We start from the raw sequence: 355 nt of genomic DNA on the forward strand, positions 1-355 counted from the left end.
TCCCATTTGGTTGTTCAGTAAAGCATTACACAATGTGACATTTGTACAGTGTAATGAAAAGGGTATCAAACGCTTATAAACATATAGCTATTGTTGGTAACATGCCCATCTGTACCCTAAATTACACTGAAATAGCTCAAAATGTGTCTTAATCTGCCGTTGTATAAATGTGTAGAAAGTAATATATTAGGCAAAAAAAACAAATCAAGAAAAGAGGTTGTTAAGTGCACCACTTTTACACAAGCCTTTAAATAATCTTAATGAAAGAATGGAACTATCATAAAACTTGGGATTTCTCAAAAATCATAATACAAATGAAATCAAAGCACCAAAAAACTTTCACCCTAAACTAAAC

Source organism: Penaeus monodon, chromosome 34 (genome assembly GCF_015228065.2).
Source record: "Penaeus monodon isolate SGIC_2016 chromosome 34, NSTDA_Pmon_1, whole genome shotgun sequence".
In the NCBI taxonomy this organism is placed as follows: domain Eukaryota; kingdom Metazoa; phylum Arthropoda; class Malacostraca; order Decapoda; family Penaeidae; genus Penaeus; species Penaeus monodon.